We start from the raw sequence: 20221 nt of genomic DNA on the forward strand, positions 1-20221 counted from the left end.
AGGTTGTTTATTTGTATGGTGGGCGTTAGCTGAGATTAGTCTTTCCAGAGACAAGCGTATTTGTCCAGACCTCAATTAGTCCATGACTAGCTCAATTAATTCTCGCTGCCGATAATTCTAATGTTATAACTTCTAATAGTAACTGTGTCCACTGGTGAATTGGGAGAGAGTGGGGTAATTGCCATATATAGTGCCTTCAGAAAGTATTCACATTTAGTTGTGTTAGTCCTTGAATTTAAAATGGATTAAATTGAGATTTAAAGAATTATGTTTTTTGACATTTTTACAAGTTAATAAAAATAGTCAATAAGTATTCAACCACTTTGTTATGGCAAGCCTAAATATTCTTCAACCACAAAGACCAGGGAGCTTTTCCAATGCTTTGCAAAGAAGTGCACCTATTGGTAGATGGGTCAAAGAAAAGCAGACATTGAATATCCCTTTGAGCATGGTGACATTATTAATTACATTTTGGATTGTGTATCAATACACCCAGTCACTACAAAGACAAAAATCAAATCAAACATTATTTGTCACACGTCCCGAATACAACAGGGGGTAGACCTTACCGTGAAACAAATGACTTTCATGCCCTTAACCAACAATACAGTTCAAGAAAGAGTTAAGAATATATTTACCAAATTAACGAAAGTAAAAAGTAACACAATAAAATAACAATAATGAGGCTATATACAGGGGGTACTGGTACCGAGTCAATGTGGGGGGGGGTACAGGTTAGTGGAGGTAATTTGTACATGTTGGTAGGGGTGAAGTGACTATTCATAGATAATCAACAGCGAGTAGCAGCAGTGTAAAAACAAATGGTGGGGGTGTCAATGTCCGGTGGCCATTTGTTTAATTGTTCAGCAGTCTTATGGCTTGGGGGTAGAAGCTGTTAAGGAGCCTTTTGGTCCTAGACTTGGCGCTCCGGTACCGCTTGCCATGCGATAGCAGAGAGAACAGTCTATGACTTGGGTGACTGGAGTCTGACAATTTTTTGGGCTTTGCTCTGACAGGCGTTTTTCCTGACTCAGTTGCCGGAGAGGAAAGAACGCTCAGGGATTTCACCATGAGGCCAATGGTAACTTTAAAACAGTTACAGAGTTTAATAGCTGTGATAGGAGAAAACTGAGGATGGATTAACAAGATTGCAGTCACTCCACAGTACTAATACTTGGGCTCCCGAGTGAAGCAGCTGTCTAAGGCACTGCATCTCAGTGCTAGAGGTGTCACTACAGACACTGGTTAGATTCCAGGCTGTATCACAACGTTGTCCAGATTAGGGTTTGGCCGGTGTAGGCCGTCATTGTAAATAAGAATTTGTTCTTAGCTGACTTGCCTAGTTAAATAAAGGTCAAATTAAATAAATACAAATAAAAACTAAGCTAATTGACAGAGTGAAAAGAAGGAAGCCAAATATTCCAAAACATGCATCCTGTTTGTAACAAGGCACTAAAGTAAAACTGAAAAAACTGTGTCAAGCAATTCACTTTTTGTCCTAAATACAAAGTGTTATGTTTGGGACAAATCCAATACAACACATCACTGAGTACCATTCTCCATATTTTCCAGCATAGTGGTGGCGGCATCATGTTATGGGTATGCTTGTAATCATTAAGGACTGGGGAGTTTTTCAGGATATTTATTTTTTAATGGAACCTTGTTCTGAGGAAAACCTTATTCTGTCTGCTTTCCACCAGACACTGGGATATGACTTCACCTTTCAGAAAAACAATAACCTAAAACATAAGGCCAAATGTACACTGGAGTTGCTTACCAGGAAGACAGTGAATGTTCCTGCGTGGCCTAGTTACAGCTTTGACTTAAATCTATTTGAAAATCTATGGCAAGACCTGATTGTTTAGCAATGATCAACAACCAATTTGACAGAACTTGAAGAATAAAATAATCTCCGCTGTAATCACTGCCAAAGGTGCTTCTACAAAGCACTAATGGGTGTGAATACTTATGTAAATTAGAAATGTCTTTATTTCATGTTCAAAACATTTGAACATTTTCAAACAACATGTTTTCACTTTGTTATTATGGGGTATTGTGTGTAGATGGGTAAAAAAAAATCTACCCATTTTGAATTAGGGCAATTCAGACAACAAAATATGGAATAAGTCAGAGGGTATAAATAGTTTCTGTAAGAGGCATTGTTTTGCAGCAGTGCTGCCTGCCAGCAGTAATCATCTCTGATTGATTGAGAGATTAAAGGAGTTATCATTATTGAGTAACATAGTACTGTAGATGCACTTTAATGAATGTTGTAACTTTATCCCAGAAGCATTTAACTGCAGGGCACTCCCACATCATATGGAGGAATGTGCCTACCTGATTTAGGGGACACAGTGAACGGTTGGGAGTTGGGGCCAATGTCATCGTAAAACACTTCCTTGGTGTTAAATACAGTCTGTGAACAAACTTAAAATGTAAAAATTGATGGTTCAGATTACGGGATGTCAAGGTAATATTTTTCCATATTCTGTTCCAATTAAAGTGTTCAGATTAATTTAAGTCTATGGACAAGTAAATTTGATGGAAACACATTTCTGGTGGGAAAATACACATTGTTTTTATGCAGATTTCAGAATGTTCACCTGGAAATCTGTCGCCAATTGTATGGGAACCTAGCGACTGAGAGAGATTTGGACTACCAATGAGACGGCTTTCTCTGTTGAGAGAAGACGTTTTATTCTTTCAGAAAGGACTTAGTTTGGCTTGGTGTGGATTTACAATCAGAGGTGTACGGTTCTTTATAGAAACGGTAGAATCGTTGATTGATTAATTTAGGTTCAGATACAATAGTTGCTATATCAACTAATTGATCATTACTGCATAGCTTGTTGAACAGTAGACGACTGGGATGATTACCATGGAAGTAATGGTTGAGTCTAACTCAATGGTTGGGAAAGTCTGCTCTCTGTCTTATCAATAAATGAGGTTCTGTCTTGACTTTGGAAAGAGTTATAGCTACCTGGTCTGAATAAAGCATTTGTTGAGAATGCTCTAATGTACTTAACAACATATACAATTCTGATATCTTCTTTCATTGTGATTTATTCAACCGAGATGCAAATGCAGTTGCGCAATTATTTTGTTATTAATTTATTTTTGTATTTTACCCCCTTTTTCTCTGCAAATTTGATCTTGTTGCTTAGCTGCAACTCCCCAACAGGCTCGGGAGGTGAAGGTCGAGTCACGTGGCCCCTGAAACATGACCCACCAAACCCAGCCACTCCAATGTGTCAGAGGAAACACTGTTCAATTGACAACCGGGGTAAGGCTGCAGGCCTGCCACAAGGAGTTGATAGAGCGCAATGAGCCCAGTAAAGCCCCTCCGGCCAAACCCTCCCCTAATACAGACGACGCTTGGCCAATTGTCCGCCATCATATGGGACTCCAGATCACGGCCGGTTGTGATACAGCCAGGGATCGAACCCGGGTCTGTAGTGATGCCTCTAGCCCTATGATGCAGTGCCTTAGTCCGCTGCACCACTTGGGAGGTCCAAGTTGCACTGTTTTTAATAAAACCTTTGGTGGCATCTCATAGAATCCGGGAGTAATCGACTGAATTTTTAATAATCATTATGAATTAATTTAGTTACATTTCAAATTGATCACTGACTGTAAGATTTTGTTGTAATGAAGCGTTCGAAAAGCGATCTTGTGGCTCTTTTAGGAGATTCCGACATTTGAAATGGCAGTAGTAGGCGTTTCCATCAAACAGTTTGCAATGACTTCTCTCCCCATAGGAATACATTGTGTAAGGGTTTTCCTGTGGTGAAGGAGAAGCGGACCAAAATGCAGCGTGGTGGTTATTCATGTTCTTTAATAAAGGAACTAGACATGAAATAACTAACAAAACAATAAATGTGCGAAAACCGTCCTATCTGGTGCAAACACAGAGACAGGAACAATCACCCACAAACACACAGTGAAACCCAGGCTACCTAAGTATGATTCTCAATCAGAGACAACTAATGACACCTGCCTCTGATTGAGAACCATACTAGGCCGAAACATAGAAATACCCCAAAACATAGAAAAACAAACATAGACTGCCCACCCAACTCACGCCCTGACCATACTAAAATAAATACAAAACAAAGGAAATAAAGGTCAGAACGTGACAGTACCCCCATCCAAAGGTGCGGACTCCGGCCGCAAAACCTTAACCTATAGGGTAGGGTCTGGGTGGGCGTCTGTCCGCGGTGGCGGCTCTGGCACGGGACGCGGACCCCACTTCACCATTGTCTTAGTCCGCCTTATTGTCTGCTTCCGTGGCCTCCTAACCACGGCGACCCCTCTAAATGACCCCACTGGACAGAGGGGCGGAAGCTCTGGACAGAGGGGCAGGGGCTCTTGGCTGAGGGGCAGGGGCTCTTGGCTGAGGGGCTCTGACTCCTCTGGGCTGAGGGGCTCTGGCGGCTCTGGGCTGAGGGGCTCTGGCGGCCCCTGGCTGACTGGCGGCACTGGCAGCCCCTGGCTGACTGGCGGCACTGGCGGCCCCTGGCTGACTGGCGGCACTGGCGGCCCCTGGCTGACTGGCGGCACTGGCGGCCCCTGGCTGACTGGCGGCACTGGCGGCCCCTTGCTGACTGGCGGCACTGGCGGCCCCTGGCTGACTGGCGGCACAGGCGGCCCCTTGCAGACTGGCGGCACAGGCGGCACTGGGCAGACTGGCGGCACTGGCGGCGCTGGGCAGACGGGTGGCTCAGGCGGCGCTGGGCAGACGGGTGGCTCAGGCGGCGCTGGGCAGACGGGTGGCTCAGACTGGCGGCACAGGCGGCCCCTTGCAGACTGGCGGCACAGGCGGCGCTGGGCAGCTGGGAGGCTCAGATGGCGCTGGGCAGGCGGGTGGCTCAGGCGGCGCTGGGCAGACGGGTAGCTCAGATGGCGCTGGGCAGACGGGAAGCTCCGGCAATGCTGGGCAGACGGGAAGATCCGGCAACGCTCGGCAGACGGGAAGCTCCGGCAACGCTGGAGAGGAAGGCTCTGACAGCGCTGGACTGAGTAGCTCTGGCGCCTCTGGACTGAGGGGCGGGAGCTCTGGTAGCGCCGAACAGGCGGGAGACTCCGGCTGCGCTGGAGAGGAGGAAGGCTCTAGCAGCGCGAGAGAGGCGGGAGACTCCGGCAGCGCTGGAGAGGAGGAAGGCCCCGGCAGCGCTGGACAGGCGGGACGCACTGTAGGCCTGATGCGTGGTGCTGGCACTGGTGGTACTGGGCCGAGGACACCGACAGGAAGCCTGGTGCGGGGAGCTGCCACCGGAGGGCTGGTGTGTGAACGTGGCACTGGATGGACCGGACCGTGAAGGCGTACTTGAGATCTTGAGAGCAGGGCTGGCACCAACTGCCCTGGCTGGATCTTCACCCTAGCCCGGCAGATGTGGGAAGCTGGGATGTAGAGCACCGGGCTAAGCACGCGTACTGGGGACACCGTGCGAACCACCGCATAACACGGTGCCTGACCAGCACCACGCCCGCCACGGTTAGCACTGCTAGGAGCACTGTAGTGCTGAGATGGCACAGGACGTGCAAGGCTAGGGAGATGCACAGGAGGCCTGGTGCGTGAGGTTGGCACAGTCTTCACCAGACCCCTAGCACGCACCTCAGGATGACTATGGAGAGCTGACCCAGGTGCCATTAAATCCCTGACACGCTCCGTCGGGCGAATGTCGTGCCTCATGCACCAAACCAGCAACTCCCTCATATCTCTCTCCTCCAATTTCCCCATTAACTCCTTCACAGTCTCTGCTTCGCTCACCTCCAACACCAGCTCTGGTTCTGAGCTCCTCCTTGGCTGCTCACGATAAACGGGGGGAGTTGGCTCAGGTCTGACTCCTGACTCTGCCACACTCCCCCTGTGCCCCCCACAATACATTTTTGGGGCGCCGCCGTGCTTGCTTCGCCAACCTCATTCTCCTGTAACCTTCCGCGCACTGCTCCATCGAATCCCAGGCGGGCTCCGGCACTCTCCCTGGGTCGACCGCCCACCTATCTATTTCCTCCCAAGTAGTATAGTCCATATTCTTGCCGTCCAAACCGTCCTCCCATGTACATTCCTCTTTTCGCTGCTGTTGCCCGTTACCACGCCGCTTGGTCCTGTTGTGGTGGGTGATTCTGTAAGGGTTTTCCTGTGGTGAAGGAGAAGCGGACCAAAATGCAGCGTGGTGGTTATTCATGTTCTTTAATAAAGGAACTAGACATGAAATAACTAACAAAACAATAAATGTGCGAAAACCTAAACAGTCCTATCTGGTGCAAACACAGAGACAGGAACAATCACCCACAAAGGTGCATTGCGACTAGGTGCATTACGACTGCCTCGGCCCATATAGACGGACCCCAACGTTTCTGTCCGATAGCTCCTTCAAGGACCCCATAGCAAGGCATGGAAAAAAGTGGATTTTCAGCACCAATTAGGGTCTTGCTCGGGCACCAAATGACCTATCGAGCCGAAACTTGAGATTCGGGGTCGCCTCAGCTAGGCCTACACATAATGTCAGAACTGGACCCGCAGCTAGAATGTAACTACGTGTTTTACGTTTTTATTATGGTTTGAACAGATGGCGTTGTGAATTTTGGGCCAGCTCTGAAGTATGTGATAGTTGGCTTCTAAATGAGTTGGAAAAAGTGGTTGTGGTGTCAGTTTGGTGTCAGAATGATATCTAATTGACTGATGGACGGTGACTTGCTGGTGACTTTTGTCCATTTGCAATATGTTTAAACAGTGAGGTGCCTTCACCAAAGTGACATTCTGAAATCAACCCCAACAAGCGATGGAGAGGAAACAGAATCACTGCCCAGCCATCCCGAGTTCATCGGGCCAGTCAATTTCGCATTCCTGCAGGATTTTTGAGCATTACAAATTCGTGATGGTAAATGCCCATTGAACCATATTGGAAATGCACAGTCCATTTGCAACAGTGAAAAAACATCACCAAATGTACATGATGAAATCAACACAACGAGCGATGGAGAGGAACCACTATCACTGCCCGGCCATCCCGAGTTCATCAGGCCAGTCAATTTTGCATTCCTGCAGGATTTTTGAGCATGCCAAATTCGTGATGCTAAATGCCCATTGAAACATATTGCAAATGCACGTGCATTTGCAATATGATTCAACAGTGAAAAAAAACATCACCAAATGGACATGATGAAATCAACACAACGAGCGATACAGAGGAACCACTATCACTGCCCGCCATCCCGAGTTCATCAGGCCAGTCAATTTTGCATTTCTGCAGTATTTTTGATCATGTCAAATTCGTGATGGTACATAGCAAATGGACATAACATCCTGATTTGGCATTTTCATATCGCATTTGGACATTTCTTATGGCAGTTGGCCCAAAAAAGTGACTTTTGACTTCCTATGAAATCATATTGCAAATGGACAAAACATATGCCTTATGCACAAGTTTAAAAAAATAATTATGATAATAAAATTTGACAAAGTATATTCATACAGTTCTTACACATGATTAATTAACAAAAAATCGAAAGAATTTCGAAAAAACGGTCCAGAAAGCACTTTCTTAAGGGGGTGATACGTTTTTGAAAAAAAGATCACATTTTCGACTTTTGACTTCCTATGAAATCATATTGCAAATGGACAAAACATATGCCTTATGCACAAGTAAAAAAATATATAAAAAATGATGATAATAAAATATGACTAAAGTGTGTTGATACAGAAAGATGATACAGAAAGCACTTTCTTAAGGGGGTGATACATTTTTGAAAAAATGTTCAGTTTTCCAAAATTTTACTTTTGGATGTTGACTTGTGTTACATTTGCAATATGAAAAACCACGGTGGAGCGCACTCGCCATCTGTTGGATTTTAAAGTGTTACTCTTGGCATTTGCCATATGGCATTTGCAATCAACTTTGAATGAAACGACGCTGAATTGAGTGGTATTGGACACCGTGTATATGGTTTATCCAGTGTCAATGACTTCCCATTCATTTTTGAACATTTCAGGGGGGTGTTCCCTTACATCAGCAAGGGCATTGAAGATGAAACGTGGCTGGGTCTTTCAGCATGACAATGATCCCAAACACACCGCCCAGGCAACGAAGGAGTGGCTTCGTAAGAAGCATTTCAAGGTCCTGGAGTGGCCTAGCCAGTCTCCAGATCTCAACCCCATAGAAAATCTTTGGAGGGAGTTGAAAGTCTGTGTTGCCCAGCAACAGCCCCAAAACATCACTGCTCTAGAGGAGATCTGCATGGAGGAATGGGCCAAAATACCAGCAAAAGTGTGTGAAAACCTTGTGAAGACTTACAGAAAACGTTTGACGTCTGTCATTGCCAACAAAGGGTATATAACAAAGTATTGACATAAAATGTTGTTATTGACCAAATACTTATTTTCCACCATAATTTGCAAATAAATTCATTAAAAATCCTACAATGTGATTTTCTGGATTTTTTTCTTCTCATTTTGTCTGTCATAGTTGAAGTGTACCTATGATGAAAATTACAGGCCTCTCTCATCTTTTTAAGTGGGAGAACTTGCACAATTGGTGGCTGACTAAATGCTTTTTTGCCCCACTGTATGTGTTTGAGAGTGTGAGCTGGAAGCAGACGTTACGACCATAGGCAATATACTAATAACAAAGTCCAATACTCAGCAATAATAGTAATAATGTTCCTTGTACCCACTTGAGGGGGTGTCCTCATCATTGTCTTATGCTGAGGGCAGCATCATAGCCATAGGCTAGGCTGCGTGATTGTGCATGGTTAGCATACCTGGATATTGAGCCAGTCATAATGGGGTTCCATCTGTCAACTCGTTCCTTTGTTTGTTGGGTTTGAAGTGATTCTTGAAAAAGTGTTTAGCTTCGTTGGCAGTGGAGAATGTGTGTGTTGTGTTCTGGACGGTCAAGATGAGTTTTGCTGGGTGGATGAAGCCGCATCTCAGATTTAGCTTGCGTAGCTGGGATCTCACCTCATTGTAAGTCACCCTCTGTTTTAGCAGTTCGACACGCAGGTCTGGGTAGATTTAGGGCCAAACTTCCTGCCATCCAGGACCTCTATACCAGGCGGTATCAGAGGATGGCCCTAAAATTTGTAAAGGTCTCCGTCACCCAAGTCATAGACTGTTCTCTCTGCTACTTAACAGCTTCTACCCCCTAAGCCATAAGACTGCCGATCAGCCAATTAAATGGCTACCCAGACTATTTACATTGTCCCCCCTCCTTTGTTTTTACACTGCTGCTTCTCACTGTTTTTTTTATATACAGTGAGCACCATAATTCATTGGACAGTGACCATTTTTTTGTTATTTTGGTTCTGTACTCTAGCACTTCGAGTTTGAATACAATGACAATGGATACAAATGAGGATACAATGAGGATACAATGAGGATGAAGTGCAGACTGTCAGCTTTAATTTGAGGGTATTTTCAGACATATCGGATTAACCGTTTAGAAATTATGGAAGCTTTTATACATGGCCCCCCTATTTTCGGGCATCAAAAAACATTGGACAGTTTAACATAATGTAGAATAAAGTAATCATTGTTAATATTTGGTCGCATATCCTTTGCATGCAATGACTGCTTGAAGTCTGCGATGCGTCGCCATCACCAGACGCTGGGTATCTTCCCTGGTGATGCTCTGCCAGGCCTGTACTGCAGTCATCTTCAGTTCCTGCTTGTTTCGGGGACTTATTTCCTTCAGTCTCCTCTTCAGCATGTAAAATGCATGTTCTATTGGATTCAGATCCGGTGATTGACTCAGCCAGTCAAGGATTTTCCACTTTTTGGCATCAAAAACCCATTCGTTCCTCTAGCAGTATGTTTAGGGTCATCGTCTTGTTGCACGATGAAGTGCTGTCCAATGAGTTTGGAGGCATTCGGTTTAATTTGAGCAGATAAAATATTTCTATAGACTTCATAATTCATTATTCTACTTCTGTCTGCAGTCACATCATCAATGAAGACAAGTGAGCCTGTTCCACCATAACACCCCCTCCACCATGTTTCACGGATGAGGTGGTATGCTTTGGATCATGGGCATGTCTTTTTTTTGTCCACACTTTTCTCTTTCCATCACTCTGGTACATGTGGTACCAGACCTGTTAACATCGTATTCACTTTTACAGGTGTTGGGGTATATTTTTCCAAACCACATTTCAGCATCCATTGTAAACCAACCGTCCGTCAAATTAACCATATTCAGCCAATCCCCTGGACATGTCTAATTGAAAAGCTGCTTTCCCAGTGACTTCATTAGAGGGAGAGTAAGGGGCTGTCAGAGTGATGCCTTCCCTATCACAGCTCAGTGTCAGGACTTACCATACACACACATCCACAAAGAAAGCCTGTGTCCAAAATGGCATCCTATTCCTTATATAGTGCACTACTTTTGACCAGGGCCCATAGGGATGCAGACAGAGAGGATAGGAGGAGAGGTACGTGGTGGAGAGAGGGGGAGAGAGAAGGGACAGGGAAGAGAGAGGGAGTTGAAGGGGAGGTAGGAGGGTCAGGACGGTAATAACCATGCTCTTATCTCAAGCTGGTGTTTCCAGCTTGGAGCCGTGTGGCGGTTGCATGGCCCCGTGTGATGGTGGGAGATTTATGACTACTGTCATCGGGATCATGTCTCTGCAGGTTGCCACGCTCCCTGACCTTCACCACCAATGCCACGGATTGCACTCTCCAAATTCTGCCGGAGGAGATTTCCGGACAATCATAACAGGGTGGGAGACGACAGTTTTCGAGACGGGAAGAGGGGAGAAGCCAAGCTGTGACAAATAAGTGCATCTTACATTTACGGTAATTTAGCAGAAGTTCTTATCCAGAGCGATGCATACAATGCATACAGTGCATTCAGAAAGTATTCAGACCCCTTGACTTTTTCCACATTTTATTACATTACAGCCTTATTTTAAAGTGGATTAAATACAAAAAATCCTCAGCAATCTACACACAATAACCCATCATGACAAAGTGAAAACGGGTTTTTATCAATTTTAGCAAATTTCTAAAAGGTGTAAAACAGAAATACCTTATTGACATACGTTTTCAGACCATTTGCTATGAGACTCGAAATTGAGCTCAGGTGCATCCTGTTTCCATGGATCATCCTTGAGATGTTTCTAAAACTTGATTGGAGTCCACCTGTGGACATGATTTGGAAAGGCACACACCTGTCTATATAAGGACCCACAGTTGACAGTGCAGGTCAAAGCAAAAACCAAGCCATGAGGTTGAAGGAATTGTCCGTAGAGCGCCGAGACAGGATTGTGTCGAGGCACAGATCTGGGGAGGGTACCAAAACATTTATTCAGCATTGAAGGTCCCCAAGAACACAGTGGCCTCCATCATTCTTAAATATAAAAAGTTTGGAACCACCAAGATTCTTTCTAGAGCTGGCCGCCTGGCCAAACTGAGCAATCGGGGGAGAAGGGCCTAGGTCATGGAGGTGACCAAAAATCTGATGGTCACTCTGACAGAGCTCTAGAGTTCCTCTGTGGAGATTGGAGAACCTTCCAGAAGGACAACCATCTCTGCAGCACTCCACCAATCAGGCCATTATGGTAGCGTGGCCAGACGGAAGCCAGTCCTCAGTAAAAGGCACATGGCAGCCCGCTTGGAGCTTGCCAAAAGGCATCTAAAGACTCTGACCATGGGAAACAAGATTCTCTGGTCTGATGAAACCAAGATTGACCTCTTTGGCCTGAATGCCAAGTGTCACATCTGGAGGAAACCTGGCACCATCCCTACGGTGAAGCATGATGGTGGCAGCATCATGCTGTGGGGATGTTTTCAGCGACAAGGACTGGGAGACTAGTCAGGATCAAGGCAAAGATGAATGGAACAAAGCACAGAGAGATCCTTGATGAAAACCTGCTCCCGAGCTCTCAGGACCTCAGACTGGGGTGAAGGTTCACCTTCCAACAGGACAACGACCCTAAGCACACAGCCAAGACAACACAGAAGTGGCTTCGGGACAAGTCTCTGAATGTGTTTGAGTGGCCCAGCCAGAGTCCGGGCGTAAACCTGATCAAACATCTCTGGAGAGACCTGAAAATAGCTGTGCAGCGACTCTCCCCATCCAACCTGACAGAGCTTGAGAGGATCTGCAGAGAAGAATGGGAGGAACTCCCCAAATAGAGGTGTGCCAAGTTTCTAGCGTTATACCCACGAAGCCTCGAGGCTGTAATCGCTGCCAAAAGTGCTTCAACAAAGAACTGAGTAAAGGGTCTAAATACTTATGTCAACTGTACATTTTCCTACTGGTTCCTTGTGGGAATTGAGCCCACACCCCACAAGTGCCATGCTCTACCAACTGAGCCACACAGGACCATAAGTTACTATTAAGCTTTTTTAGAAGCATCATCAAATCACTTCTTAAAATCAACACTATCATGTTGAAATAGCTGTTTATATGAAGAACAAGCAAAACACCTCCACCAGAGATTACAATTTGGGTAAAGTTACAGAAATGTTACATTGGTCTTCTAGCACACTAAAGAGCTCAAGCAGGTCAACATCCGAGGCCATTGTTTTCCATGGTCATGGTTTGACTCCAGTAAATGTTATGGTTTTACTCCAGTAGAGGTCATAGTGTGACTCCAGCAGCGGTCACGGTGTGACTCCAGTAGAGGTCATTGTGTTACTCCAGTAGAGGTCATTGTGTTACTCCAGTAGAGGTCATTGTGTTACTCAAGGAGAGGTCATTGTGTTACTCCAGGAGAGGTCATTGTGTTACTCCAGGAGAGGTCATTGTGTTACTCCAGGAGAGGTCATCATGTTACTCCAGTAGAGGTCATTGTGTTACTCCAGTAGAGGTCATTGTGTTACTCCAGGAGAGGTCATTGTGTTACTCCAGGAGAGGTCATTGTCTTACTCCAGGAGAGTTCATTGTGTTACTCCAGGAGAGGTCATTGTGTTACTCCAGGAGAGGTCACAGGGTGACTCCAGTAGAGGTCACAGTGTGACTTCAGTAGAGGTCATCATGTTACTCCAGTAGAGGTCATTGTGTTACTCCAGTAGAGGTCATTGTGTTACTCCAGTAGAGGACATTGTGTTACTCCAGGAGAGATCATTGTGTTACTCCAGTAGAGGACATTGTGTTACTCCAGGAGAGGTCATTGTGTTACTCCAGGAGAGATCACAGGGTGACTCCAGTAGAGGTCACAGTGTGACTTCAGTAGAGGTCATTGTGTTACTCCAGTAGAGGACATTGTGTTACTCCAGTAGAGGACATTGTGTTACTCCAGGAGAGGTCATTGTGTTACTCCAGGAGAGGTCACGGTGTGTCTCCAGTAGAGATCATTGTGTTACTCCAGTAGAGGTCACGATGTGACTCCAGTAGAGGTCATAGTGTGACTCCAATAGAGGTCATGGTGTGACTCCAGTAGAGGTCATGGTGTGACTCCAGTAGAGGTCATTGTGTTACTCCAGTAGAGGTCATGGTGTGACTCTAGTAGAGGTCATTGTGTTATTCCAGTAGAGGTCATAGTGTGACTCCAGTAGAGGTCATATTGTGACTCCAGTAGAGGTCACGGTGTGACTCCAGTAGAGGTCTTATTGTGACTCCAGTAGAGGTCATAGTGTGACTCCAGTAGAGGTCATGGTGTGACTCCAGTAGAGGTCTTATTGTGACTCCAGTAGAGGTCATATTGTGACTCCAGTAGAGATCATATTGTGACTCCAGTAGAGGTCTTATTGTGTGACTCCAGTAGAGGTCTTATTGTGACTCCAGTAGAGGTCATAGTGAGATCATATTGACTCCAGTAGAGATTGTGTGACTCTAGAGGTCTTATTGTGACTCCAGTGAGGTCATAGTGTGACTCCAGTAGAGGTCTTATTGTGACTATTGTGACTCCAGTAGAGGTCATATTGTGACTCCAGTAGAGATCATATTGTGACTCCAGTAGAGGTCTTATTGTGTGACTCCAGTAGAGGTCTTATTGTGACTCCAGTAGAGGTCATAGTGTGACTCCAGTAGAGGTCACAGTGTGACTCCAGCAAATGTCATATTGTGACTCCAGTAGAGGTGATATTGTGACTCCAGTAGAGGTCATTGTGTGACTCCAGTAGAGGTCAGTATGTTTCCAAAAAGTAGATAGTTCCCCCTCTGTATACACAGTTATACCGTGGACATGATAAATTGTGTCGGATGTCTGCAAAATTAATGAGGGGAAACTAGGGTATTCTCAGTTATGAATTTGATACCCTTATGGGGATTTAGTGTGGTGCGGTTCCTATTTGCAATTAGCTTGAACCATACATTGTACTCCCACAAAATGCTATAATGATAGCTTACAAGTAGACAGTTTATGATAAATTGCCTGATGCTGTCATTTACAATCTAATCAAAGCTATGATTGCACAAGCAATGTGTTGTCATCCCTGACGTATACACATGGGAGCAATAGAAACATATTGTCACATAACACAATCAACATGGTTTGACAAGGTTTGCTGGGACCACACCTGGAACCAGGAAGGAAGATTTCTCTTTCTTTCCTCACCATAATGAAAGAGCACCTTCAGTCCATTCACAAAAGACTCATTTGTTGTCACTGTACAACAATGTGGAGAGTCTTTGTGTGGAAAGTACTCTTTCTATCAGAACCCCACAGAAGGCCAGACACAATGTGGATTAAAAAGAAAAGAAGACAGGAAAAAGCCAATGGTGAGATTGGGGCATGCTTCCCTCAGTGTAAAACACTTTCTGTTATCGCAGGTGTTTGGCTGAACAAAGGCAAGGTGAGACAGGCTCTCCACCAGGTTTGCTCAGGACCCCAAAGGTGATTTAATACTGAGCCTGAATCAGACCCATTTATTGACACACAAGGAAATAGGAGACAGGGAATTTTCTTCCTATAGATGTTGGATCTTTATTTGAGCCAGTTTGCTACTACAGGAAATAATCCTGAAGCAACAGGAAATGTGGATTAGAATTAATTGACTTTTTTATAGGGGTTGATACATTTTTCAAATAAAAAAATTACACATTTTAAAAGCCTTTTGAATTCGAATAAACAAAAAAGTTAACATTTCCTTCTATGCAGCAAAATTTTCAGTGACAAAAGAGTGATCAAAGTAAGATCCTACATCTGTATAAGAGGATAGTTTCTCTCTTTTTCCTTTATTTTCCACTGCTGCACCGAGCCCCCGAGGCACCTCAATGATGGTGTGGATCCAGGACCCCAAAGAGGAGTCCCAGGTGAGTGCCTGACTGAACATTTCTGTGGAGGACCACAGAAAAGTAAGCAATATTGCTCTTCAAATCAGATCAATTCAAATCCAATTTATTTATAAAGCCCTTCTTACATCAGCTGATATCTCAAAGTGCTGTACAGAAACCCAGCCTAAAACCCCAAACAGCAAGCATTGCAGGTGTGGATGCACGGTGGCTAGGAAAAACTACCTAGAAAGGCCGGAACCCAGGAAGAAATCTAGAGTGGAACCAGGCTATGAGGGGTGGTCAGTCCTCTTCTGGCTGTGCCGGGTGGAGATTATAACAGAACATGGCCAAGATGTTCAAAAGTTCATAGACGACCAGCAGGGTCAAATAATAATAATCACAGTGGTTGTTGAGGGTGCAACAGGTTAGCACCTCAGGTGTAAATGTCAGTTGGCTTTTCATAGCCAATCATTCAGAGTATCTCTACCGCTCCTGCTGTCTCTAGAGAGTTGAAAACAGCATGTCTGGGATAGGTAGCACGTCCGGTGAACAGGTCAGGGTTCCATAGTCGCAGGCGGAACAGTTGAAACTGGAGCAGCAGCATGGCCAGGTGGACTGGGGACAGCAAGGAGTCATCAGGCCAGGTAGTCCTGAGGCATGGTCCAAGAGTTCAGGTCCTCTGAGAGAGAGAAAGAGAGAAAGAAAGAAAGAGAGAGAGAAAGAAAGAGAGAATTAGAGAGATACTTTAATTCACACAGGACAACGGATAAGACAAGAGATATACTCCAGAAATAACAGACTGACTCTAGCCCCCCATCACATTAACTACTGCAGCATAAATACTGGAGACTGAGACAGGAATGGTCGGGAGACACTGTGGCCCCATTCGACGATACCCCCGGACAGGGCCAAACAGGCAGGATATAACCTCACCCACTTTGCCAAAGCACAATCCCCCACACCACTAGAGGGATATTTTCAACCACCAACTTACCATCCTGAGACAAGGCTTAGTATTGCCCATGAAGATCTCCGCCATGGCATAACCCAAAGGGGGGGGGGCGCCAACCCAGACAGGAAGATCACGTCAGTGACTCAATCCACTCAAGTGACGCACCCCTCCTAGGGACGACATGGAAGAGCACTAGTAAGACAGTGACTCAGCCCCTGTAATAGGGTTAGAGGCAGAGAATCCCAGTGGAGAGAGGGGAACTCTCTACCACTAAATCAAATAGTTACTTATAACTGAGGTGCAGTTGGAAAGACAACACCTCAATACTTCCCTCCAACCTCTGGTTATACAGTGTACAGTATATAGAGTCTTTAAAAAAAATATATCCACCTGTCATTCGGCTCCCTGTTGTTTTTGATGACCTATTATAAAGGAAGCGTAATCTACAGTAGATTGCAGCATCTGGAATTCCATCACACATGAAAAAAAAAGTATTCCTTTGAGCTATGACTTCAAACATTCCATTTGTACTGTTTTGAGTCAATCTAAACTACGAGTCTTGTACGATTAAGTAAGCAACATAAAAGAGTGTTCTCTATACGCACAGTAAAAGCTGCACATCAACGGTGGTTGCATAGATCCGTTGTTGGTATGGACAGGTAAAACATCTAGTCAGGTATACCGCAAAGACTGATTTCTTCCCACTCTTCCGATAAAGGTCACCCTTCAAAAATAATTAGTTTGCCTTTCCCAGGGTCTTTGAAATGGCCAGACCAATCAGTGATGGAGGTTCGGTCTGCAATAGCCTATAGATTAGCCAACAACTGAAACATTGGTTTTAATTAGAGTGAGGTTGTAAAGCCTGGGGTGTTGGAGTGGTGATATGTAGCTGTCCAGAGAGAAGAGGAGAGGAGGGAAGCGAAGAGGGAATAGGAGAGGAGAGGAGAGAAGTGAGGGGGAAGTAGGGAAGAGGAGGGGAGGAGAGGAGAGGAGAGGAGAGGAGAGGAGAGGAGAGGAGAGGAGAGGAGAGGAGAGGAGGCTCCTGATTGCAGACCCAGTGTGAGAGGAGGAGCCCCATGGAGAGAGGGACATAAAGTGACCTTGAGGAGATAACTAGCTACTCAGGTCTATAGGAGAGAAGGTCTGTCCCTAGTCCCCTTTGCCTTTACAACACAGGTGTATTTTGGTAACCTGAGGATGGTTTTATACCAGTTACTTTAGGTTGCTTTAATACCAGTGTCAATATACTGTACATTTTCCATTAAGATGAGTGTAATAACATGTTACTGCGTAATAATTATTCTTTATTATTATCTTTATTCTAATACAGGTATATTTTATTTAAAGCATTGGGCTTCAAAAGGGTTGCTTATTTTGTCTGTAACATGTGCTTTACCAACACATAGGTATTAAAGCCCTTTAACTAGAAACTGAACTAGTCTACATGATGCATTCATTCCCATTCTAAGGGACATACATTTCAGTTTTAATGCAGATAATGCTCTGGAAATGAATTATCACCTGCAGCATCAGCACTCTATAGTTCTCTTTGATGGTTAGTAATTCTGTTCTGCTTTTAGTTAAATGTCTGGCCACATTCATTAAGAAGGAAAGGGCAACTATCATGTCGGCTTACAGCCCTAAGAGGGGTCAAAACAGACACATCTTGCTCGCATTCCAAATGGCACCCTATTTCCTATATTGTGCACAACTTTTGACCAGAGCCCTATGGCAGTGTATAGGGAACATGGTTCTATTTGGGACATACCCACTGTGGGTCAGTCATGAATGTAAGTAAGTACAGCATCACATAGACTGCTAATAAGCTATACGTTTGTTAATGAATATTTATATTTTGTGTTTTTAAGTTATCATTTCAGTTTTACTTGGTGTTATCACTGTTACACACATTTTTTTTAAAGACTCTAAACCATTTACTCTTTAGACACCTGAAGTAGGTGCCTCCCTATGGCAACCGCCGTATTGATCATCAATATCTTCCTCAAAGGAAATACCACTCAAAACTATCTTTGGTGTTTTTTAAAATGAGTCCACTGTTGATACAGTCCAGAAATGTTTTGCATGTCAGCAATGAACTTTTCAAGCTTTCAAAATACAGAAAACACATCATACAGTATCACGTTCTGTATTTTGATTGCTGACATGTAAAACATTTTAGGACTGCATCAACAGTGGAATAATAAAAAAAAAATGAAAAGATAGTTTTTGGGTGGAATTTTTCTCTAACAATCTCTATAAACAGTGTATATCTCATCTTAATTAGATGTCAAAGTTTGTTTGATTAAAACATGATCTCAGATGATATAATCATTGGAATGGTCCTTTCTGTCACGCCCTGATCTGTTTCACCTGTTCCTGTGATTGTCTCCACCCCCTCCAGGTGTCACTTATTTCCCCAGTGTATTTATCCCTATGTTTCCTGGCTCTCTGTGCCAGTTCGTCTTCTATGTTTAGTCAAGTAAATCAGCGTGTTTTCCCTGTACTCCTTTTGCTATTCTCCTTTTTCTAGTCCTCCTGGTTTTGACCCTTGCCTGTTTCTGGACTTTGTACCTGACCATTCTGCCTGCCTTGACCACGAGCCTGTCTGCCACTGTGTACCTCCTGGACTCTCATCTGGTTTTTACCTTTTTGCCTGTCCACGACCATTCTACCCCTTTGGATTATTAGATATTGTACGATTCCAACCATCTGCCTCCTGTGTCTGCATCTGGGTCTCGCCTTGTGTCTTGATAGGAAGAACTGGCCATGACAGACCCAGCAGACTTGGACCATCTCCGCCACGCTGTCTCCCTGCAGGGAGCCACCATTGGGAGACATCAGGAGTTGCTACAGGACCTTTTGGAAGGGCTCTGTTCCTTGACGGAATGCCACCCCCATGGGTTAAAGGCTATTATGGAGCAAATCAGGGAGTTAGCTCAGAGTCTGCCTGCCACCACTGAAAAACCCGAATGACACAGTAATTATTATCCTATCTGGGGTGAGTTTGTACAGTCTATCCCGGCTCCCCAAGAACCCAACTTACCACCTCTCTTTCTAAGTGCTTCTTATCTAAGTGCTTGCTTATTTCTGAGCTACAGCCATCTTTGTTTCCTTCAGACAGATCAAAGATAGTGTATATTATTACGGGAAGGGCGCTCTCCTGGGCTACGGCAGTTTGGGAACAACAATCTGTCATCTGGAGGAATTCATGGCAGAAGTGAGAAAGGTATTTGAGTCTGCGGTTTCCGGGAGAAAGGCAGCCAGTAAACTCCTTGACTTACGTCAACTCCCATAGTGTGGCAGACTACGTGGTTGATTTTCGCATGCTGCCGAGAGTGCCTGGAATCCGGAGTCTCTTTTCGATATTTTTCTGCACGGATTATCTGAGGAGTTAAAGGATGAGCTAGCTGCTCGGGAATTGCCGATGGATCTCGACTCCCTTATCACCCTTGCCATTCAAATTGCTGGACGCCTAAGGGAAAGCAAGAGTGCGAGGAGCTCTGGTCTAGGGCACACTTGTACACCCGCTATGGCACATTCACATCCAAGGGAATCCGGAAGTTTCCCAAGGCAGCTCTTCCGAGAGGATTCAAAGCCACCTGAGCCCTCTCAGGAATCTACGACGGGTGAGTTGGATACCCCTGAGCCTATGCAATTGGGAAGAGCTAGGTTAAGAGTTGGAGAATACATTTTATAGCTGCCTGCCCTATTAGGAAACAATTGTCTCTAGTGGGTACCAGTACTATGGTGAGTCAGACTGGGAGTTCCCTAATTCCCATCACCCACACACCCCTTCCTGCTCTTGTGCTATTATTTCTGAGTGCTCATTGACTCTGTGGCTGAATGTCTCATGGATGCCATGATAGCTTCGGAGCTTGGTATTCCCACTCAGCCTCTCTCTGTGCCCATGGTTGCTAGGGCACTGGACGGCCGCTCTATAGGGGAAGTCACCCATAGTATTCTGCCCGTTCAATTACGGGTTTCGGGTAGCCACAGTGAGACAATACAGTTCCTCTCATTGCATCTCCCCATGTTCCGGTTGTTTTGGGATTTTCCTGGCTTCAAAAGCACAATCCTGTGATTGATTGGACCACAACCTCCATCCTGGGTT

The sequence above is a fragment of the Oncorhynchus nerka genome, linkage group LG10 (assembly GCF_034236695.1).
Source record: "Oncorhynchus nerka isolate Pitt River linkage group LG10, Oner_Uvic_2.0, whole genome shotgun sequence".
Classification (NCBI taxonomy): Eukaryota; Metazoa; Chordata; class Actinopteri; order Salmoniformes; family Salmonidae; genus Oncorhynchus; species Oncorhynchus nerka.